Here is a 25,336-nt window from a genome sequence, read left to right as displayed (position 1 = left end):
TTAATGCTGGCTCAGAAAGGCTGTGGAATTCAAACCAGTATTAACTGCTATTAGAGGTCCAAATGTGTGTCAGGAAATCAGCTAACAGGAATGGAACCCATTCACCTGAAGGTTCAAAGTGTTGTGCAATTTAAAGAATGTCTTCCTGTCAGCCTCAACCAGTCTGACGATTGTTGTGTAACCTTTCCTTTTATCAACAAGGCTGTTTCAGCCTGTAGAACTCTCCCTTACTGGATCTTTTCTTGTGTTTTGCACCATTCTAGATTACCTTTAGAGACTGCTGTGTGTAAAAATCTCAGATCTTCCAGAGATTAGCAGGTTCCGATACTCAAAGTCGCTCAGATCTGTGTCTATGATTTTATGCATATTTGGAATATAAGTGGGGTCCATCTTTTCAAACAACAGCTTGTGGCTGCTCCTCGGGCTGCATCTGATCCCTTGCTTTGTTCAGTGTGGCAGCTTCTTTAAACCTGGACTCGTTTGTTGACGCTGTTTCTGAATGTATTTCTGAATTTACCAAGCTCATCCATTCGAGCGAGGGAAGGAGAGGGTGGGCTTTGTCAGGGACTAGACGGTTTTCTGGCTTGTGTACAAACCTGCTTTGATGACTTACAGGGATGGAGAAGTGAATTATCATGGGTCTGCAGAATGGGGCTACTGGAAAGGAAGTGGATTTCAAGATCAAGGCTAGTAGGAGAAGGTGGATTTTGAGAGTTACTCCCAGGAAGCGGTGGGAGATTGACTTCATAACTCGAATGTAACAGCATTTATTTTATCCACCATCTGTGATATAAGAGCAGTGATAAGAAGCAGGGCCTTCATAAACCGCTTTCACGCTGAAAACCCTGAGACGTTCCTAGGATGATCTTTACTAGTAAGACCTGCTATGCCAGATGGCAGCAGCGATCAGTGTTGGGCAACTGTCATGTTATGTTATGACAGCTTAGAGCATTTGATTAAATGTTATGATATATCATACATTATATGTCAAAAGTATGTGGAGACCTGACCATGAGCATAACTTATCAGACAACCCTTATTAAAACAATGAGCATTTAGATGAAGTCTGGGATGGGAATTAACATTCAAATTTATCTTCAAGGTGATCAGTGGGATTAACCCTTTAATTGTCTGCTCAGTCATTTGCTTAAGCTTATTTTGAGTCTAAATACTTAAAAAAAGCTGTATTTAAATAAACTATATCTACTCCTTGGTTGACGTGTTATACTTAAACATATTGATCGATGGTTTTAAGAAAACAGCTTTTCTAACCTATATGTCAACTTGAAGCTAGCAGCTGAAAAAGCATCAATGAAAGTTGCATAATTTTTGTGATCATCTCAACTGTTTGGTAAATACTGTGTGCACTAAAAAAATAATAATCATTTGTTGTTGGTATAGTCCCAAGAAACTAAGAACGGCAAAGAAATAATTTTTAAACAACATTTTCCTGGTAAGACCATTAAAGGGTAGTAAAAAAAGGTCAGTGCTCTTTGCAAGCCACTGTAGTTCCTCCACAGCATTTTCTTAATGAACTTTGTTTTGCACACAGGGTACAGTCATGCTGGATCAGTAAAAAGGCCTTCCGCAAACTGGTGTCACAGAGTTTATATTAATATAGCATCTGACATTAACTGTTCTTACTGGCCATGATGGCATATGTCACAAATCCCTTATGCCTTGTTCACACTACACAGTTTTTTCCTTGATTTTCGCTTGCCGACAGGTCGCCACTAGATGTGACAGCTCAGAGGCAACTCTGTGTTCGCTCAGGGCTTGGAAATGGGCTCCCGATCCCTATGTGTGAACTGTTCAATGTTCGATCAGAGTGGCTCAAGAAAAATATCTAGCATGTTAAATATCTGGACCTGTCGGTGAATCAAAATCATGTAGTGTGAAAAGTGTTGCAATCAAGTTGTGATTGTTATGAACAAAAATACAGAAGAAAAACCCTAGGAGAGGAGGTGTAAATGTGTGGAACGGGCATAATATAGTTTATATCAGAATACATTGGCACACACACAAGTTTTACAGTATTTGTGACTTCCACACCAAACAATAATACCAACATTGCAAAAATATTTAGTTAACCTATATTTAACCTCCAACTCTTTCTGCAGAACAGACAATCCCTGCTGGCCACGTAGCCAAATCCATTCCATTCCAAATCCAGATTAATTTATTTTTCCTACTGGCTTTTACGCTGCATATCAGCGCACAAACAACTTTGATCGCTCGCTTCTTGACGTGCATTTTTGGACATGGTATCACTAAACCCCTTGTCACTTCTTGCGTGTGTTTTCATGACAAAATGTAGTTTGGGAGACCAGACAGACTCGTCTGAGATTTCTCATAGTGATAGATCATGTAGTGTGTGACCCCCTATCACCTATCAATCGTGTAGTGTGAAAACCACAACGACTTAAAAGACTCCCGATTACAAGAGATCAAATTGTGTAGTGTGAGCTGTACAGCTATCTGAACAACTTGGAAGTCATGTAGTGTGAACTTTAGATGTATTACCAGGGCCCTACTAAATTCACGGAAAAAGTGCTTAAATTGACATATCTCGTTTTTTTAAAATGTCCATGGCAGTCAATAAACAACACTAATGCTAATGTAACAGAGCATCTGTAGAGTTTGCTGAGTTAATAAAGAAAGAAATAAACTGTGCATAGACAAACTATCAGGAGCAGAATACTTTACTGGCTTGTTCTTTTGAGGTGCAGCACAGACTACAGAGAGATAATCACGTGTGTAGAGAAGCACACTTTTCCATTGATTATGGAATCCCCAAAGGGAAAAAATGTACTCAAAACCTAAACACATAAACACACATCAAACATTGTCAGCACACTACACCACAGAATAGTTGCCATATGATTGCTAGGACTGCCTAATATCGCATATTTCACCTCATATTTTATATGCTATGCAAATGAAAAATGTTAAATTGCTAAACACAAACCTTGAATTAGGTAGGGCCTTAAGTATTACATACAGGTGTATGCAAACTTTTGACCATTACATTACATGCTGATGATCCAAACCCCAGACTTCCAAGTGTTTGGACTCAATTTAGTATACTCACTCTTATCCCAGAAAAGGAGGATGCATGTTTTTATACAAACCAGGCACTATCTACACTTTCCTCTTCATACTACTGATCTTCTGCATGATTGGTCTAGATAAGAGTGAGTACCACTGTCCTGAATCTAGACCCTTTCTTTGACCACGTGTACCTACCTAGCTATAATTAGACAGGAAATGTAGCACTCTGTTTGACTCCATTCATTAGTATTACCTTTGGATTTAGCTTAAGTATTCATTTCAGAGATCAAAGCTAGGTCTGGTTTGTGGTGTGGAGCTGAGAACGATTAGATTAAATAGCCCTAATTACCTGATTATGGTAAGAAAGTTTGGCTACATTGTCCTGGCACGGACTCTCTCATGCTGTCTGCATGACTTAATTGGCGGAAAAAAGATAACCAATCAGTGGAGGAGCTACCCCACCTTTCCTTATCCAAACCAGATTCTTATCAGCACCGTTGGTGGCTCAGGTTAGCGGACCACTGCACTGTTATTATACTGTTTGTCTGCAGGAGTTTGTGTTCCTTGAGAACAGAATTGTATAGTCCACCAGACTCTCTTTTAGAGTATCTACACATTTACATTTATCCAAAGCAACAGTATACAGTATACGTATAGCCTAAGCAATTAAGGATTAAGGGCCTTGCTCAAGGGCCCAAAAGTGGCAACCTGGAATTCCTGACCTTTAGATTACCAGTCCAGTACCTTAACCGCTAGGCTACAACTGCCCTACATTGGGGCTTTATTACATAAGACACTTTTGCTAAAAGATTTATGTCCAGTCAGTGGTGTGGGTTGACTTGGTTCTTGACTGTAACTATTTACCTTTAGCTTTTGCTCATTGATATGTTCAACTCTGAGACCTAAAGTATACTTAGAATATTATTTGATATGAAAAAAAGATCAGGGACAGCACTGTCACCTTACAGCAAGAAGGTCCTGGGTTCAATTCTCAGATGGAAGGTTGTCCAGATGGAGGGTCCTTTCTGTCAGCAGTTTACATGTTCTCCCTGTGTCCGCTTGGGTTTCCTCTTTGGCTCTTGTGTCTTGACAGACAGTCTTAGCAGCTGTTTGTGGATGTAAGACAAGTGCGTTTGTGACTTACCCTTCCAATATTGGAAAGCATGATGTCCCCATCACGAGCGTGAAGTGTCCTCTTCACCCGCTGACTTGCTGCTATGCCTGAGTGTCAGATATGGAGGAAGTGTTGTACCCAAGTTCCACCCCCCCATCGGTCCTGTAGAAGCTTTCCAAGGAAGGACAAGGTCAATACATTTGGAAGAGCAACAGGACTGCAAGGGATGCCAGACATCAACATAGTATGCATGATGACTGCCTAATGGGACTCACACTCCGGATTTTTCATTCGGGGTTTACTCCCCTAGCCTTTGCGCAAAGCAGACAATGAATAATTGAATTAATGAATAAAGACCAGAATTTGTCACTTTAGTTTGAAGGCTTTAATTCACCTAGCATGTGGCCTTTTCACATACACTATATTGACAAAAGTATCTGGACACCTAAATATGAAGTTGTCCCCATTATTATTACCCTTCTGTGACCAATGATTTCCAAGCATTGTTCCAACTGAGCCTGTGCAGAGCCCACCAAACTAGTCAAACTGTGTTTTCACAGAACTCGCTTTGTCCCCAATCATACTGGACCAAGAAAAAGACCTCCCAAACTTTTACAACAAAGTTGGAAGCATATAATTAATTTTATATAATTGATTTTAGACCTGCTAACACTCAGCTCAATAATAAGTTGGGGTGTCCTTTGTTCATATAGTGTATCTGTTATAACTTCAGTATAATTATTACCATATTACTTAGTATTGGTTGGCTAACGATGCTATTGAAATGCAAAGCAATTCAGTCATCGCTTCACAGTGCAAACCAGGATCTGTTATTTTTGCCTCATTCTCCAATCTCCCTCTTTTTTCAGGACTTATTAGGTAATATGTTGGACGCCAAGTGGGAAAGAGGTTGTTTTTCCCTTGTCTTTCATTGTAACACACCCTGTTTCTGAAGACCTTCTGACCTGGGGTGGTGGAGTGGTCCATAAGTCCTGATTTACACAAGTTAAATAATTGCTTTGTCTCGGTTTGACTTGTGATCATTATACAACGGCGATGGAAGGTGCCGTCATCCTGTGTTTTGCTTTGCTAGATGAATTGCTTGAGTCCTGAGAAAAAGCGCTGTGAGAACGAATGAGGTTGCAGATATGTAATGCATGCTTGTTCAGTTTTGTCTTAATGAGGTGGTCCCCTGAGAAATACCGTGGCTGTCTGAACTGTTATCTAATATCCAACTTAGGTGTATGTGTATGTTTTTTATATTAATAAATACTATCACATACATCTATTTATTCATTATTCATATAAATAAATACATAAATAAATATTAACTACACCTAAACATACTACATATCCAATTACTGACTGTAGCACCTCTGTTGCTCTGTATGATTTGTCACCCCATTTATCAATTAAATGGGAACCACCCCATTGACCCGATGATGTTTAAAATGAATCAGTCATGATAATGACATGCAGCATGGTAGCTTGCTGGGTACCACTGTCGCCTAACAGAAAGAAGATCTTGGGTTTGATTCCCAGGTGAAGGGGTTTGGGTCCTTTCTGTGTGAAGTTTGCATGTTCTCCCTGTGTCTGTGTGGGTTTCCTTTGGATGCTATGGTTTCTTCCCACAAGTTTAAAGACATGCAGTCGGGTTAACTGGAGATCCTAAATTCCTCTAGGGTGTGTGTGTGTAAGTGTGTGTTTGCTGTCTACCGAGCTGTTTGCTGGTGGCTCGGTAGATCGCCTTACAGATAGAAGGTCCTGGGTTCGCTTTGCTGTGTGATGGACTGGCGACCTGTCCAGGATGTTTCCTGCCTTTCGCCCAGTGAATTGTACCCTCCACGACCCTGAATCAGACAAAGCGCTGGTAAAACAGACAATGGCTGAATGGACGAGTAGTGTATTAGGTTCAGCAGTGTTGTTGGGATTTTTATACAGTGGTTGAACTTACTGGCCTTTTTTATTAGGAACACTTACCCTGTTAGCACAGGTTGTATGTGTACAGTTATATCATACAGAATGCGTGTTGACCTTTGATTTATCAGTGGATGCTTTCTGATCACAAAATGCTGCTGACTTTATATTTTTGGTTGAAGCACTATTCTGGTCCCAGCATTCACACTGAGGTGCTTAAAATCCCAACAACACTGCTGCACCTACTACACTTATATACCACACTACCATGTCATTACAACTAACATTATTAGTGGGACAGTGGTAGCCTAGTGGGCAGAGTTTTGGGCTATCAATTGGAAGACTGTTGGTTCAGATCCAGCCTCTGTTATGCAACCACTTTTGGGCCCTTAAGCAAGGCCCTAAACCCTGTCTGCTCCAGGGGCGCCGTACAATGGCTGAACAAGCTGGAATGTGTGGAAAAAAGAATTTAATTGTACTATACATGAGTATATGTATATATGACAAATAAAGGAATTATTTTTCTTCTTCATTTTTCTTTGGAGAGACATAGTGTACAGAGCAACAGATGGACTACAGGTAGTAACTGTATACCCACTAAGTTCTAGATGGCTGTATGGTAGGTGTAGATTACAAATTAATCAATAAATGAACATAATAAATGCTCACTTTATTAATGTATTTATTTTTAATCCAAAGCCTTTCAAAATAAAAGTTTTTTTGTCTTTATTTTCTTTACTATTTTTTTTACCCAAACATGATTGATAATGTTTAATTTTTTTGTAGCAACTTGCTATTTTTTTATTTGTTGCATTGCTGATTTTCTTTAACCTCATGCCACTTTTCCTTGTTTAACAGTAGTGACTGATACACAATACAGAATCAGCCCTATGGATTTACTCCTAGGGCTTATGTGTGACGGGCAAATTTCCAGCCTTGTGACAGTCACCCTATGGGTGGCATAACTAAAAGTCACTCAAGCTGAGCACATCACATCAGTCAGTTCACTGCATGAAGCTATTCATGTGGAATTGTGTGAGCAATCTTTTTGAAAGCAGGCAAATCAGAGGGGACTGAACCCTTGTAGATGTTTGGATAGTTTCCGACTTGTGTCAAGCACCAGAAGTACAATCTGTTAGTGCGTATGTGTATATATTTGTGTGAGAGTCTGATTTTATGCTGTTGGTGAATTGACGTCCACATGCGGTATCTCCCAGGACCTCTTCAGCTGGGAGTTCATGCAGCTGCTGGACAGGATATGGTGAGAAAACACAAACATTGCTTTGCTGAACCTTAAAACAGATAAACACTAAAAAACCTTACTTCCTTAAAACTGATAAACACCAAAAAAAACATACTATTTTACTACCTTAAAACCGATAATTACCAAAAAACATAACTACCTTAAAACCAATAAACACCAAAAAAACCTTACTACTTTACTGCCTTAAAACTAATAAACACCAAAAAACTTACTACCTTAAAACTGATAAACACCAAAAATGTACTACCTTAAAACCAATAAAAACTAAAAAACCTTACTATTTTCCTACTTTAAAACTGATAAATACCAGAAACCCTAACTACCTTAAAACTAATAAACACCAAAAAAAACCTAACTGCTTTACTACCTTAAAACTGATGAACACCCAAAAAAGTACTACCATAAAACTGATAAACAACAAAAAAACTTACTACCTTAAAACCAATAGACACCAAAAACCTTACTACCTTAAAACCAATAAACACCAAAAAACCTTACTATTTTACTACCTTAAAACTGATAAACACTAAAAAACCTTACTACCTTAAATCTGATAAACACTAAAAAACCTTACTATCTTAAACCTGATAAACACCAAAAAAAACTTACTACCTTAAAACTGATAAACACTATAAAACCTTACTACCTTAAATCTGATAAACACCAAAAAAACATATTACCTTAAAACTGATAAACACTATAAAACCTTACTACCTTAAATCTGATAAACACCAAAAAAACTTACTACCTTAAAACTGGTAAACTGGTAAAACAGGTATCACTGGGCCAGTGATAGCTCAGTGGTTAGGGTACTGGACTAGTAAACAGAAGGTTGCCGGTTCAAGCCCCACCACCACCAAGTTGCCACTGTTGGGTCCCTGAGCAAGGCCCTTAACCCTCAATTGCTCATCGTGTTCAGCTCATTGTGTAAGTCGCTTTGGATAAAAGCGTCTGCTAAATGCTGAAAATGTAAATGTAAACACTAAAAAACCTTACTACCCTAAAACTGAAAAACACCAAAAAAAAAGTTACTAAAACCTTACTTCCTTAAAACTACTAAACACCTACAAATGCTACTACCTTAAAATTGATAAACACTAAAAACCTTACTACCTTAACACTGATAAACACTGTGGACATGTTTCAATATTCTAAAGTTTCAGTTATAAAAGAGTTTCTCACCCAGAAGCAAAGTAAGCAAAGTTTTGTGCCTCTCCTCTGATACCGGAACAGCTCGAGCAGTTTGGCTGTTACATGTCACAGCACTGTAGCTGGTCTCCTGCTCTGGGCAGTCATCCACCAGGATTAGGACACCTTAAGACTAAGTACTGTCGAGTGTCATGCTTATTAAAGGAATTTCATTTCATTTCAAGGACAAACTATCACTGGGAGCCTTAACAGATCAGATAAGCTCCTAAATAACTGAGCTATGCTCTTCATTGGTGGAAGTCAAGTTCCTATTTGATGGTAATTGGTCTAGCACTGGTTTAAAAAGGAGAAATGCAAGTCATGTGGGAAAATGAATTCCAGTCACAAAAACACCAGAAATGCACATCACAGTCCACAAATGTCTATTTGAACACCTTGGTCAAGATTAAAAAGGTTGAGGGTTTGAATCCCAGCTCTGAAATGCAGCCACTGTTGGGCCCTTGAGCAAGGCCCTTAACCCTCTTGGTTCCAGGGGCACTGTACGATGGCTGACTCTCCGCTCTGATCTATCTATCTATCTATCTATCTATCTATCTATCTATCTATCTATCTATCTATCTATCTATCTATCTATCTATCAAGAAAAAGTTGGAAAATGCAAATAAAATAAATATTCAGTGTTCCTTACATTTACTTTGACTTTCATTTGATTGCAGACAGTTTGAACAGGTGATTATAATCATGGTTTGGTACAAAAGCAGCATCCAGGAAAGGTTGAGTCTTTGATGAGCAAAGATCAGAGAATCTTCAATTATTGAAATGTTTAAAAACAATGTACCTCAAAAAAAGATTGAAAGAGATTTGCATATTTCTCTGTCTACAGTGCATAATATCATTAAACGATTCAAGGAACTGGGAGGAATTTTAGCACATAAAGGCCAAGGGTGCAAGCTTAAGCTGAATGCCTGTGATCTTCCATCCCTCACGACACTGCATCAAGAACCTCCACTCAACAATAGCTGATATAACCACATGGGTGAGGGATTACTTTGGCAAACCTTTGTCAAGCACAACAATACAGAGTTACATGCACAAATGCCACTTAAAACTTTACTGTGCAAAAAAGAAGCCTTATTTAACATAAGTGACATATGCACTGTCTAGAAGCGGCGTTGACTTCTCTGGGCTCGAAGGCATCTAGGAAGGACCATCACACAGTGGAAACATGTTTTGTGGTCAGATGAATCAGCATTCCAGGTCTTTTTTGGAAAAAAATGGACGCCGTGAGCTCCAGACCAAAGACGAAAAGGACCATCCAGACTGTCATCAGCAACAAGTCCAAAAGCCAGGGTCTGTCATGGTATGGGGCTGTGTCAGTGCCCTTGGCAAAGGTCATTTACACTTCTGTGATGGCAGCATTAATGCAGAAAAGTACATTGAGATCTTAGAGCAACATAATAATAATAATAATACATTTTATTTATATAGCGCTTTTCAAGATACTCAAAGACGCTTTACATAAGACAAATAATCAAAACAAATACGTACATACACCATACAAATCATAGTACAAAATCAAAATAGTACATCAACATCAAGAATAATTAAGATAAAAACAAAGAGAGCAGCATAAGACAGTTCATTAAAAATTAGCTAAATTATGAGAGAGAACAACAAATATAGAACAATTTCTTAAAATTAGACAGAAACAGGACAGATTTACATGCAATCAGGAAACTGAAAACTTTACAAGTTTTAGGATCTAGGACTTCACATTTCTGTCGTGATCTAAGTATAAAAACTATTAAAAAGAATAGCAAAAATAAAAGCATTTATTTTGTGTTGTTACAAGTTAAATGCCACTCTGAATAGATGAGTTTTGAGAAGTGACTTGAATTTGGACAGGTCAGGACAATCTCGTAGGTGTTTGGGGAGAGCATTCCATAAAGATGGAGCAGCTATGGAAAAGGCCCTGTCACCCCAGGTCCGGTGCTTGGTCCTAGAGGGTATGGACAGTAGGTTAGCCTCAGAAGAGCGAAGGCTACGGGAGGGAATGTGCTGATGGAGCAGGTCGGTGAGGTAGGATGGGGCCTGATTATGGAGAGCTTTGTGAGTGAATAGAAGAATTTTGAATTGAATGCGTTGAGCAACGGGAAGCCAATGAAGTTTTTGTAGAACAGGTGTAATATGATCACGGGAGCGAGTATGAGTAAGGAGGCGAGCAGCTGAATTCTGGATATACTGAAGTTTTTTTAGGATTTTGTTAGATGTACCATAAAGGATGCTATTGCAATAATCAATTCTGGATGTAATAAAAGCATGAATCAAGGTTTCGGCGGCAGAAAAGGAGAGTGATGGACGTAGACGTGCTATGTTTTTTAGATGAAAGAAAGCAGTTTTGGTGATGTGATTTACATGGCGGTCAAAAGAGAGGTTGCTATCAAAAATTACACCAAGATTTCGGATGTTAGAAGACGGAGACAAAGTGTCATTATCAATGGTAATTTGAAAATTTTTTGTGGTTTTTGCCAGGGTTGTAGGACCTACGATGATCATATCTGATTTTTCACAGTTTAATTTGAGGAAATTAGCTTTCATCCACAATTTCATTTCAGTGATGCAATTTGTCAGAGTGGAGTGAAGTTCAGTATTAATGGATTTGGAGGAGATGTAAAGCTGAATATCATCAGCATAGCAGTGGAAATGTAAACCATGCCGACGTATGATGTCACCAAGGGGGAGCATATAAAGAATAAACAAAAGGGGACCTAACACTGAGCCTTGGGGAACGCCTTGGGACAGTGGAGCAATGGCAGAACTACAATTGTTGATATTAACAAACTGTTGTCTGTTTATGAGATATGACCTTAACCACAAAAGGGCAGTACCAGTGATGTTGACAGAGGATTCAAGGCGGGACAGAAGAATGGAGTGATTAATGGTGTCAAAAGCTGCAGTAAGATCAAGGAGGACGAGAATATTAATTTGTCCAGAGTCTGAGGAAAGAAGAAGGTCATTTGTGACTTTGAGGAGGGCTGACTCAGTGCTGTGCTGGGGGCGGAAACCAGACTGAAATGATTCAAATAGATTATTGGAATTTAGGTGATCTTTGAGCTGTGAGGCAACAACACGTTCCAGTATTTTCGACAGAAATGGAAGATTGGAAATGGGCCGAAAGTTACTCATAATGTTAGAGTCAAGTCCAGGTTTTTTAAGTATGGGAGTAACAGCAGCCAATTTGAGTGATTGAGGGACTGAGCCAGAACTAAGAGAGGAATTGATTATCTCTGTGATAAGTGATGAGATAACTGGAAAACAACCCTTAACAAGTTTTGATGGAGCAGGATCCAAAACACAAGTGGAGCTTCGCATCCCTGTTAAGATCTCAGATAGGTCCAAAAGAGACACAGGTGAGAACTGAGACAGAGGCTGGGTAATAAATTGAGATGAGATAGGCGGAGAAACAGAGATGACAGGGGAAACTGTCAGAAAATTGTGGATATTCTCAACTTTTGTTTGAAAAAATGAGAGGTAAGAGTTACACTTGTCAACTGTAAAGGAATTGGTAGTATTGTCAATTGGTTTGAGAAGTTTATTTATTGTGGAAAAGAGAGTCTTAGGATTTGTTGATCCAGCATGTATGAGTTCGGAATAGTAAGTGGATCGGGCTGCCGTAAGAGCGTCTTTGTAATGTTGAAGATAATCAGAATAAATCTGATAATGTACTGTTAGACCGGTTTTCTTATAAAGTCTTTCAAGCTGGCGTTTACGGGATTTCATTTGGTGAAGCTCAATTGTGTACCATGGTGCGGAATGACTAAATGAAACAAATTTGGTTCTCAAAGGAGCCAGCTCATCAAGACATGAGGCGAGTATGTCATTATAGTAATCGACAAGGTCAGATGAATTACTAGACAGTACAGGACAGACAGACATCTTTTTAACAAGAGAATCTGAGAAAGCAGAGGGAGAGATATATTGAAGATTCCTGAAGGATATTTTACGTTTAGCTCTAGTGATGGGCCTAGTGACCTCAATGTCCATGATGATTGTCAAATGATCAGAGACAGTAAGGTCATGGCTGGACGGCTGATGAACTAGGACACCAGTAGAGCAGACAAGGTCAAGAGTATGACCTTTTTTATGAGTTGGAAAATGTATATGTTGTGTGAAATTAAAACACTGTAACAATTCCAAAAATTCCCTGGCAAATTTACAGTTGTTGTCATCAATATGGATGTTAAAATCACCCATAAGCAGTACAGAGGATGAGAGGGCACTAAGCTGGGTTAAAAAATCTGAAAAATCAGAGAGAAAGGAAGCGTTTGGCTTTGGCGGACGATAAACTACAGCAGTGACCAGAGGAGTAGGCCCTGACAACTTGAAAGCCAGGTGTTCAAAAGAAAGAGCAGCAGGAAAAGACAAAGTGGTTATTTTAATATCATCCCTATAGACTGCAGCAACACCACCACCTCGCCCTTCCATACGAGGTTCATCAATATACGAGTATCCCATTGGCGTGGTCTGATTTAACATAAAATAATCCAAGGGTTTATGCCAAGTTTCAGTGAGACAGAAAAAGTCTAGTTCACTGTCAGATATAAATTCACTGAGTACAGTACTTTTTGTGTTGAGTGAACGAACATTAAGCAATGCCATTTTCAAGTGGTATTGTTGTGTAGTTGGCTGTGAGGAACGAGGAAGAGAACGGAGATTTGCTAAGTCCACTCCGCGTTTCCCATCCCACTCCGTGGACAGCGTTGTCATGGAGACTACACCGCTACTGGTGTGCAAGGCAGCAGCGCTCTGATGACGTGTTTGCGGAGCGACAGTGCGCACGGCTGACCAGAAGGATGGAATAGCGTTACCGTTTCGAAGATAAACAAGCTTTCTCCGGGAGCCCCTGTGAATATAACGAGGCCGGCGAAGGAGTCCAAGCTGTTTGATGACTGAAATACACGATGGAGTAGTGCAGTTGTTGAACTTCCTCAGCTGGTCAACGGAATAGTTCAACATCGTGCCGATCCCAGGAAAACTCATCCACCGTTCACCACCGGCCGCAGACGCGATGTACAGTAGAAAGAACAAAAAGTATCAAAAGCACAAATAAAAGTATCAAAAGTAACATAAAAGAAATAGATCCACAAGGTGTGTAAAAAGATGAAAACGAAAAACGATAAAAATACAATAAAATACGGTAAAATACGGTAAAATACGGTAACGGTAGCGGCAGCCAAATGCGCCAGCGTCCACCATCACCATGGCAATGACATGTACTGCCTTCAAGACGTCATCTTTTCCAGGGACATCCATGCATTTTTCAACAAGACAATGCAAAACCACATGCTGCACACATTGCAAAGGCATGGCTGTGGAAGAAGAGGGTACGTGTACTGGACTGGCCTGCCTGCAGTCCTGACCTGTCCCCAATAGAGAATGTGTGGAGAATTTTGAAAGGAAAAATGCGACAACGACGACCCCGTACTGTTGCACATCTTAAGACGTGTTTGCAGGAAGAATGGGACAAAATAAAAGCTGAAACACTCGCTTGGTATCCTCAGTGCCAAAATGTCTTTTAAGTGTGGTGAAAAGGAATGGCAACATTACACAGTGGTAAATGCTTTACTGCCCCAACTTTTTTTTGGAATGTGTTGCAGAAATGTAGGAATAAATGTTTATTAATAAATGAAATTAAGTTTACCCGACAAAACATGAAATATCTTGGGTTCAAACTTAGGAGGGGTTTCCAAATATGGCCATGCACGGTACCTAAAAACGTACAAAGAAAAACACAGATATATAAGGTGTGCTATTTTAAAATTTCCCTTTTCTTTTCTCTCCACAATCTATCACTTCTGCTGTAGTCCATGCTAAACCGAACCACGGCCGCAACAAAGTGGGCCACATTTTTTAAAGAACATTTAACCCAAACCAATTTTTATAATTAGCATCAGACCAACAAGAAGTCAGGCGTTGTGGCTGCTGGTATTTCAGAGAAACCATGTTGCTTCTCAGCAATGCAAAGGTTTCCTCAAAATGTAACCAAATGGAACCTTATCATTTAGAAAAACATGAAAGCACTGTCTGCATTCTGTCACAACTCTCTGACCGAAGCTTCCAGACAGCATGTTCTTTCTTTGACTCTGAAGGAAACGGCCTATCAGAGTTCAAAGTTCAGCTGCCTCTAAAGATATAGGTGAAAAATGATTTGGATTAACATTTACAGTCTTCTCCTTCTAATACTAGATCTGGGAATGTTCCTGAAGTCTCTAACACAATGTTCTTCTCTTACATTACACTCTAAAGGTCTGTGTCCATTTATTTGATACTGATATCCTTATTTTTTCATTTTGGAAGCACACCAGAAACCTGCTGTTCACTTCCAAAATCTAAAACTATGTGACTTTAGCTTATTGTGGTGCATTTAGCAATTTGGCCAATTTAAGTATTAATTCTGAGTTTGCTCGCTTTACCTACCTAAGTCCTATTTATATATGCAGTTAATAAATAAAACAAAACAACCAAAAAAACAGCTTTTCAAAGCACGTCTTTATTTATTAAGAACAGTTGCAGCCTTTAATTAAGGTACTGGACTAGTAATCAAAAGGTAACTGGTTCAAGCCCCACCACTGTCAGGCTTTCACTGTTGGGCCCTTGAGCAAGACCCTTAGCCCTCAATTGCTTAGATTGTATACTGTCACAATACTGTAGGTCGTTTTGGATAAAAACATCTGCTAAATGCTGAAGATGTAAGATGTAGATGTTAACTAATGTTAGCACAGCTGGGAGTGTAGATTTCAGCAGTAGTGAGCTAACGCAATCTTATTATGTAAATATTAGTAATAATTAGTGATGATGCTTGTTGGAAATCTGTTGTGGGTGGTTTTGTTGCTTTATATTGCTGCAGTTTGAGTTGGCCAGTGGTCACAGGACGCTGCCCATGTGGCGCTGTTGGCTGGATATTTTTGGTTGGTGGACTATCCTCAGTCCAGCAGTGACAGTGAGTTGTTTAAAAACTGGTCCTGGGAGAGTCCTGACTATTGAAGAACAACATGAAAGGGGGCCAACAAAGCATGCAGAGAAACAGATGGACTACAGTCAGTAATTGTAGAACTACAACGTGCTCCTTTATGGTAAGGGGAGCTGATAAAATGGACAGTGAGTGTAAAAACAAGTAGGTGGTTTTAATGTTATGGCTGATTAGTGTATATCATAAGATTGTGGTAATCCCCACTGCTGAGATCTAAACTCTCAGCTGTGCTATTAACCTGGAAGGGTTTCCAAGAGGCACAGGTAATAAATAAATATGTGTATTGTCACTTTAAAGCCTGAGTCTGTTTTAGCAAGCTGCCAAACTAAGCTGTAAATAATAACAAGCACAAACCTAAAAGTCGACTAAAAGCCAACATTTAATTAATCGTCTCAACTTTGCATTAATAATTATAAATAAAAAGATTGCACTAACTCACCACTGCTGAGATCTAAAGTCACAGCTGTGCTATCAACCTGTATGGGATCCAAGAGGCACCGTTAATAAATAAAATGTGTTGGAATTCTGTTGTTAGTTGTTTTGTCACTTTCTAGCCTGTATCCAAAAGCAAGCCACAAAACAAACCTGTAAATAATTAAAATGACATTTTTTATTGTTATCATTATTTATTTATTATCATCATTATTACATTTAAAAAGGCTAGGGCAATTGTAGGGGATTTTATATAGTAATATTTATATAATTAAATTGTGCTAGCTCACCACTGCTGAAATCTAAAATCTCAGCTGTGCTATCAACCTGGTGGGTTGGCTGTGCCTGAGGAAATGAGGTCCATTATGGTGCTCATTGCTGCAATGGTGGCCACTTCTGCTAGTTAAGACTCTGAGACTCTTCTCGGTCAGGGGTTCCTTTTGTCATATTTAATATGGCTACAACCATAAAGAAGATACACTGACTAGGCATAACATTATGACCACTGACAGTTGAAGTGAATAACACTGATTATCTCTTCATCACGGCACCTGTTAGTGGGTGGGATGCAGGAAAAATGGTTAGAATGGTTGATGTGTTAGAAGCAGGAAAAATGGGCAAGCGTAAGGATTTGAGCGAGTTTGACAAGGGCCGAATTGTGATGGCTAGACGACTGGGTCGGAGCATCTCCAAAACTGCGGCTCTTGTGAGGTGTTCCCGGTCTGCAGTGGTCAGTATCTATCAAAAGTGGTCCAAGGAAGGAACAGTGGTAAACCGGCGACAGGGTCATGGGCGACCAAGGCTCATTGATGCACGTGGGGAGCGAAGGCTGGCCCGTGTGGTCCAATCTAGCTTAAATTGCCAAAGAAGTTAATGCTGGTTCTGATAGAAAGGTGTCAGAATACACAGTGCATCACAGTTTGTTGCGTATGGGGCTGCATAGCCGCAGACCAGTCAGGGTGCCCATGCTAACCCCTGACCCCTGAAAGTGCCAACAACTGGCACGTGAGCATCGGAACTGGAAGAAGGTGGCCTGGTCTGATGAATCATCTGAGGAATGACCACTGGACGTTTGTTTCCGCAGCTATTATAAGAGTAATGGAATAACTTATCAGGAGCTACTATTTGCAGCACATTACTCACAGTGTGAGTGTTTTAGGGTTGTCATACAGGTAATGTTTCTTTTGTACATGAGAAAAAGCAGAGGTTTATGGGAGAACACAAGTCTATAGTGAAACCCACAATTCTTATCAGATAACCAAATCCAGAAAAAAAGAGATCATATCCAGACCCAGCAAGCTTACAAAATAGATCACGGTGAGAGAAACTTATCTTTACTTCATGCTGTACGTTTGGACAGTGTTTACATTCACGTCTCTGTTTCTCAGCCATCAAATGGAAATGAGATTTACAGGTTTCAATACACGATTTAATATGTTCACAAATGTTCTCAAATGTTTTAAATAAAGGAAATTAGAAGTGACATACTGTGGGATTTTATCTAGTGGGAGTTCGTGATAATATATATATCTCAAATAAACAAAACACTTGTGCTCGAGCTTTGTGGGAATTCAGTATCTCTGATAAACAAGAAATTCACATGAGCAAGTAAGAATTAAACATTTGAAGTGGGGCTGTCAGGTTCGGCTATTTCTAGTAGGGAAAAATGTTGTATACTGACAGAGCTTTAAAAAGCGATCCTTATTATCCAATAAATCCATTTCTCAGAATTAAAGAATAGACATCAAGGCAGAGATGTTCACAAGTCACAAAATACTGAGTCGAGTCACGAGTCTTTAGGCTAGAGTCCGAGTCAAGTCACGAGTCTTTAGGCTAGAGTCCGAGACAAGTCACGAGTCAATATAATATACACAAAACATATATTGCAAGTGTAGTGTAGAAATAAACAAATAATATGTAAGTTCAGATAAAAAACAACAACAGATTAGCAACTGTATTTTGCTGTTTTACTTCGTTGCCTTTACTTTCCCAGGTACCAGTTAAAAGCTTAAACTGACGTTTTGTTTTCATTGCAAATTACTGCACAGCGGCCAAAATCCAAAACACAGCAAAAAATCCATAATACTGCTTACCTTACCTTGTTCCAGATGCTATTAAATTTATAACCGTGTGTCCCATTAGGAATATAATCTGTTATTTTGTAAATGTGCTTATAATTAAAAACCTCCAAACTTTTCCCAGTTGTGAAGTAAAACACAAACTCATTAGAAAGCCAATCAAGCATTTCATTAACACATCATCTGTGTGACGCTGCAAACTAAATACATGCAAATAACAGCATTTCTTACTAACAATTAAAATCAGAAGGTCTGATTGGTTTAGAAAGCGGTTCTTACAATCATTAGCGCCAATTCTGTAGGCCAATTATCTGTTGCTGTGAAGTGCACTACTTAGGGTATTCCACCATTTTAGTTAGGGAGCGACGCTTCATAACTTCGCCGGAAGCTGGAACATTTACCCATTGTCAGACGTAACTAATGTTGCTGACCTTTGCTGTCCACAAGTCATTATTTGCGAGTCACGAGTCGAGTCAGAGTCATTTGAAACGAGTCCGAGTCGAGTCTGAAGTCGCAGTGTGTGCGACTTACGTGCGACTCGGACAGATTTCTTCACCTTTTTAAGTATCCTAATTAGATATCATACAATTTAGTACAGTAATACACAGTAGGGTAAGATTTCTGTCCTAATGACATTTTAAGCACATCCACCTTAACTCTTTTTTATGCTGGCACACATGTAGCACTACTGGGACAGTGGTAGCCTAGTGGGTAGAGCTTTGGGCTATCAACTGAAAGATTGAGAGTTTGAATCCCAGCTCTGCCATGCAGCCACTGTTGGGCCCTTGAGCAAGGCCTTTAACCCTCTCTGCTCAAGAGGCGCCGTATGATGGCTGACCCTGTGCTCTGACCCCAGCTTCCAAACAAGCTGGGATATGTACATATGTATATGTATATACACTGATCAGCCGTAACATTAAAACCACCTCCTTGTTTCTACACATACTGTCCATTTTATCAGCTCCACTTACAGTACCATATAAAAGCACTTTGTAGAGAAACAGGTGGACTACAGTCATTAATTGTAGAACTACATACTTTTTTACCTCCTTTTATTTTGTTCTTCAATGGTCAGGACCCCCACAGTACCACTACATAGTAGAACACCTACAGGTATTATTTGGGTGGCGGATCATTCTCAGCACTCCAGTGACACTGACATGGTGGTGGTGTGTTAGTGTGTGTTGTGCTGGTATGAGTGGATAAGACAGCAGTGCAGATGAAGTTTTAAAATACCTCACTGTCACTGCTGGACTGAGAATAGTCCACCAACCAAAAATATCCAGCCAACAGCGCCTTGTGGGCAGTGTCCTGTGACCACTGATGAAGGTCTAGAAGATGACCAACTCAAACAGCAGCAACAGATGAGTGATCGTCTCTTCTAAACATACATCTACAAGGTGAACCAACTCTGTAAAGGTGTCTAATAGAGTGGACAGTGAGTGGACACGGTATTTAAAAAAAAAACTCCAGCAGTGCTGCTGTGTCTGATCCACTCATGTCAGTGTCACTGCAGTGCTGAGAATGATCCACCACCCAAATAATACCTGCTCTGTGGTGGTCCTGTGGGGTTACAAAAGTATGTAGAGAAACAGATGGACTACAGTCAGTAATTGTAGAACTACAAAGTGCTTCTATATGGTAAGTGGAGCTGATAAAACAGGCAGTGAGTGTAGAAACAAGGAGGTGGTTTTAATGTTATGGCTGATCAGTGTATGTGTATATATATATATATATATATATATATACTGTATATATATAAAAATATATATATGATCATTCATTCATTTATTCATTTATGTTTAGCTTAGTTCTGCAAATTCTACACATTCCCTATAGTTATATGTTGCTTTCTGATGAAAAGAGCCAGTCGTGGCTTAACACGTGTCTGAGGAAGCATATGTTAGCCTGCAGGTTCATTAAATACGAAGAAAAAAAAGCTCAGTTATTCTAAGGACGTTCTGCCTGACCAGGGTTTTTAATTTACTTAAAAAATCCCACCTACCCAGAAAGGATTTCCAATTCATGGTGTAAGAGGCTTTTTCCTGTCATTTTCTCTTAACGGTGTTCTATCCAAAGCCTGTCTTATGTATAAAAGGTACAAGTAATCTGTTTTTATCCCTCACTCATGGGATCAGATTTTTTACTGGTCTCTATAAAAAAATGAGTGATGGTGGACAGTGGATCAGGAATGTAACACTCACAAAGGTTTTCTGATTTCCAACCACCAGTAGTAGGTTTAATGCTCTTAACCTTAACTCACTTCAAGATCATCAGCAAAACTGAATTCCAGCAATAATAATAATAATAATAATAATAATAATGATGATGATGAAGGTGCCAAGGCATGGTCCAGAAACAATGACCACTATTCAGAAGTGCAACAGAGGATGAAGGAATCTTGGACCTGTAAGTAGTGTTTGGTTAGTAAGTAAGAAATGTGTAACAATTAATTTTGATAGAATGCAGATTGTTAAGCTAAGGGGTTTAATAAAAGCAAAAAATGATCAAATTTTTATATGTTTATTAAAGCAATAAGCCACGAGAGGCCGTGCGTTACTGTGATTTTAGCACGGGGATGACGTTTTTTTTCTAAAACTTCTTTCCCCGTGCTAAAATCATAACAGTAACACACGGTCTCAAATGGCTTATTGCTTTTATAAAACGGCGGTCAACATAAAATACAATAAATACAACAATGTTTTATTCATAAATGTATTTATTGTGTATAAACTTACAATAAAGCATTCTTCCGCGACGCAACGTAGTTCGATTAACAGTGTTGCTAGGCAACATGAGGGCGAAAATAACATTAACTTTTTCTATTCAGTGGCGTATTAATATGGAATGATGTGAGGTGGTCCTAGGTGTGCATTTATCGGGGATTTTACAACGGCTTCGAACGCGGCTCAGCCAATCAGATTTTAGGACCGGAACTATCCGTTTTATAAGGTACAATTTGGGACATTTTGTCTGTGATTTGTTCATTTTATTGAATCTCTGACTGATTTCCAATGTTTTCACTGATTAACTGCAACACACTCCAAAAAATTGGCACGTTTACCTGTGTTCCATCACCCAGACTTTTTAATGGTTTGGGAACTAAGGACACTAATTGCATTGTCTGATTTTCCTGTTTATGCTGCACCATGCAGTACATTTTCAATAGGACACAGATCAGTGACAGAATGTGCATGCTAGACTAGCCTGCCTGCAATGTCTACGGTTCTTGTGAATACAAAATGAGGCCTGTCATCTTCTTGCATAACATTATGACCACCTTCCTGATATTGTGTTAAACCCCCCCTCCCCCCCCTTTTGCTGCCAAAACAGCTCTCACCCGTCGAGGTATGGACTCCACTAGATCCCTGAAGGTGTGCTGTGGTATCTGGCACCAAGATGTTAGCAGCAGATCCTTTAACTTCTGTAAGTTGTGAGGTGGGGCCTCCATGGATCAGACTTGTTTGTCCAGCACATCCCACAGATGCTCTATTGGATTGAGATCTGGGGAATTTGGAGGCCAAGTCAACACCTCAAACTCGTTGTTGTGCTCCTCAAACCATTCCTGAACCATTTTTGCTTTGTGGCAGGGCGCATTATCCTGCTGAAAGAGGACACAGCCATCAGGGAATACCATTTTCATGTAAGGGTGTACATGGTCTGCAACAATGCTTAGGTAGGTGGTACGTGTCAAAGTAATATCCACATGGATGGCAGGACCCAAGGTTTTCCAGCAGAACATTGTCCAAAGCATCTCACTGCCTCTGCCGGCTTGCCTTCCTCCCATAGTGCATCCTGGTGTCATGTGTTCCCCAGGTAAGTGACGCACACACACCCGGCCATCCACGTGATGTAAAAGAAAACGTGATTAATCAGACCAGGCCACCTTCTTTCATTGCTCCATGGTCCAGTTCTGATGCTCACGTGCCCAGTGTTGGTGCTTTTGTATGTATATACAGTGTATCACAAAAGTGAGTACACCCCTCACATTTCTGCAAATATTTCATTATATCTTTTCATGGGACAACACTATAGACATGAAACTTGGATATAACTTAGAGTAGTCAGTGTACAGCTTGTATAGCAGTGTAGATTTACTGTCTTCTGAAAATAACTCAACACACAGCCATTAATGTCTAAATAGCTGGCAACATAAGTGAGTACACCCCACAGTGAACATGTCCAAATTGTGCCCAAATGTGTCGTTGTCCCTCCCTGGTGTCATGTGTCAAGGTCCCAGGTGTAAATGGGGAGCAGGGCTGTTAAATTTGGTGTTTTGGGTACAATTCTCTCAAACTGGCCACTGCAAAGAACTCTCTGAGGATGTGAGAAATAGAATTGTTGCTCTCCACAAAGATGGCCTGGGCTATAAGAAGATTGCTAACACCCTGAAACTGAGCTACAGCATGGTGGCCAAGGTCATACAGCAGTTTTCTAGGACAGGTTCCACTCGGAACAGGCTTCGCCAGGGTCGACCAAAGAAGTTGAGTCCACGTGTTCGGCGTCATATCCAGAGGTTGGCTTTAAAAAATAGACACATGAGTGCTGCCAGCATTGCTGCAGAGGTTGAAGACGTGGGAGGTCAGCCTGTCAGTGCTCAGACCATACGCCGCACACTGCATCAACTCGGTCTGCATGGTCGTCATCCCAGAAGGAAGCTGACGCACAAGAAAGCCAGCAAACAGTTTGCTGAAGACAAGCAGTCCAAGAACATGGATTACTGGAATGCCCTGTGGTCTGATGAGACCAAAATAAACTTGTTTGGCTCAGATGGTGTCCAGCATGTGTGGCGGCGCCCTGGTGAGAAGTACCAAGACAACTGTATCTTGCCTACAATCAAGCATGGTGGTGGTAGCATCATGGTCTTGGGCTGCATGAGTGTTGCTGGCACTGGGGAGCTGCAGTTCATTGAGGGAAACATGAATTCCAACATGTACTGTGACATTCTGAAACAGAGCATGATCCCCTCCCTTCGAAAAAAGTTTTCCAACAGGATAACGACCCCAAACACAACCTCCAAGATGACAACTGCCTTGCTGAGGAAGCTGAAGGTAAAGGTGATGGACTAAACCCAATTGAGCACCTGTGGCGCATCCTCAAGTGGAAGGTGGAGGAGTTCAAGGTGTCTAACATCCACCAGCTCCGTGATGTCATCATGGAGGAGTGGAAGAGGATTCCAGTAGCAACCTGTGCAGCTCTGGTGAATTCCATGCCCAGGAGGGTTAAGGCAGTGCTGGATAATAATGGTGGTCACACAAAATATTGACACTTTGGGCACAATTTGGACATGTTCACTGTGAGGTGTACTCACTTATGTTGCCATTTAGACATTAATGGCTGTGTGTTGAGTTATTTTCAGAAGACAGTAAATCTACACTGCTATACAAGCTGTACACTGACTACTCTAAGTTATATCCAAGTTTCATGTCTATAGTGTTGTCCCATGAAAAGATATAATAAAATATTTGCAGAAATGTGAGGGGTGTACTCACTTTTGTGATACACTGTATATATAGCCCTGCAACTGCAATGCACTGTGTATTCTGACACCTTTCTATCAGAACCAGCATTAACTTCTTCAGCAATTTGAGCTACAGTAGCTCATCTGTTGGCGGTTTACCACTGTTCCTTCCTTGGACCACTTTTGATAGATACTGGCCACTGCAGACCGGGAACACCCCACAAGAGCTGCAGTTTTGGAGATGCTCTGACCCAGTCGTCTAGCCATCACAATTTGGCCGTTGTCAATCTCGCTCAAATCTTTACGCTTGCCCATTTTTCCTGCTTCTAACACATCGACATTCAGGATAAAATGTTCACTTGCTGCCTGATATATCCCACCCACTAACAGGTGCCGTGATGAAGAGATAATCAGTGTTATTCACATAACACATAATGTTATGCCTGGTTGGTGTATATTATTTTAAAGCATTTTTAAACATGTTTTAAAAAAGTTCGTCATTGCCTGTTGGAAATCTGAGGAATAAGACTCCTTCAGATCTTCCTCTGTTTGAGCTGCAGTTTCAACCATGTTCATTTCCCCAAGCCAGATGTTAAAACAAATATTCCTGTTAAACATGCTTAGATTCATCCATATTTAATGTCTTCCACCTTCATTAACATGGAGCTTCTTTAATGAAAACAAGATTAGTTTTATTCTCAGCAAGTGGGCATTTCATCTTTGATGGTCTCAACAATTAGAGAACATCAAAGACAGAATTGTGGAAAGACGGGGAGCTTGTTTGCATAATTAAACCAACCTGCAGACAAAACTTCAGAAATGGGTCGGACTGCCCGGGAATCGGAAACATTCACTGAAGATGATGTTTATATGTTTAGAAGATTATTATCCTACTTGTTTCCAATTAGAATTTTTTTGTTAATTAACTTTCATTAGGGAATTTGTTTAGGTGCTCTGTGTTGGTGCAGGCCTCTTTTTTGGCATGCTTTGAGCTTCATGCTTAAACACTGTTAAGTTGATTTATGAATCGTGCGATCCATCATAACTCTTTCCTTTTCATCTCAAAGAAAATGCTAGATGACCACACACAGAATTTTGATAGGAGGAGCAGGAACAATTCAGAATTATGAAAGAAATAAATTACTTTTTAATGACCTTTTATCATTCTCTCAGCTCTTATAAATATCCATCCTTCAATCTGACAGCATTCTCATCTTGTTCTTCCTGAAATGTTCAATGACCTCATCTTGTTTTCTTCCTGCTCCTGCTTTTTTTTTTTTTTTTTCTTCTAACCCATATACTACCACACAAAGTAATATCCAGTCTGCATCATACTTGTACCTACACCGATCAGCCATAACATTAAAACCACCTCCTTGTTTTTATACTTACTGTCCATTTTATCAGCTCCACTTACCATATATAAGCACTTTATAATTCTACAATTACTGACTGCAGTTCATTTCTACACACCTTTTTAGCCTGCTTTCACCCTGTTCTTCAATGGTAAGGACCCCCAAGGACCACCATAGAGCAGGCATTATTTATGTGGTGGATCATTCTCAGCACTGCAGTGACACTGACATGGTGGTGGTGTGTTAGTGTGTGTTCTGCTGGTATGAGTGGATCAGACACAGCAGTGCTGCTGGAGTTTTTAAATACCATGTCCACTCACTGTTTACTTTATTAGATACTCCTACCTATTTGGTCCACCTTGTAGATGTAAAGTCAGAGACGATCGCTCATCTGTTGCTGCTGTTTGAGTTGGTCATCTTCTAGACCTTCATCAGTGGTCACAAAACGCTGCCCATGGGGTGCTGTTGACTGGATATTTTTGGTT

This window comes from Trichomycterus rosablanca, chromosome 12 (genome assembly GCF_030014385.1).
Source record: "Trichomycterus rosablanca isolate fTriRos1 chromosome 12, fTriRos1.hap1, whole genome shotgun sequence".
Classification (NCBI taxonomy): Eukaryota; Metazoa; Chordata; class Actinopteri; order Siluriformes; family Trichomycteridae; genus Trichomycterus; species Trichomycterus rosablanca.
Note: the sequence above shows the minus strand (reverse complement) of the source record.